This window comes from Meleagris gallopavo, chromosome 1 (assembly GCF_000146605.3).
Source record: "Meleagris gallopavo isolate NT-WF06-2002-E0010 breed Aviagen turkey brand Nicholas breeding stock chromosome 1, Turkey_5.1, whole genome shotgun sequence".
Taxonomy (NCBI): Eukaryota; Metazoa; Chordata; class Aves; order Galliformes; family Phasianidae; genus Meleagris; species Meleagris gallopavo.
The window spans coordinates 29,112,040-29,112,518 of record NC_015011.2 but is presented as its reverse complement, the minus strand read 5'-3'; positions in this window follow the sequence as shown (position 1 = coordinate 29,112,518).

The window sequence follows — 479 nt, the reverse complement described above, 5'->3', positions numbered from 1 at the left end:
AGGGCCACGGCACGGGCTACTCTCTTGTTAATCTGCTCAAAAGCCTGCTGCTGCTCAGGACCCCACACTAAAATCATTCTTCTTCCGTGTCACTGATAAGGGGGGCTTACAATGAGGCTGTAGTTTGGAACATGCATTCTCCAAAAACCCACTACACCCAGGAACGATTGTGTCTCTTTCTTATTAGTGGGTGGAGACATGGCACTGATTTTGTTGATCACATCTGTTGGGATGTGACGACGGCCATCTTGCCACTTTATACCTAGGAACTGAATTTCCTGGGCAGGCCCTTTCACTTTGCTTCGCTTAATAGCGAAACCAGCACGCAGAAGGATCTGGATTATTTGCTCTCCTTTCTCAAAAACTTCCTTTGCTGTGTTGCCCCACACGATGATGTCATCAATATACTGTAAGTGCTCAGGAGCACCTCCCTGTTCCAGTGCAGCTTGGATCAACCCATGGCAAATGGTTGGGCTATG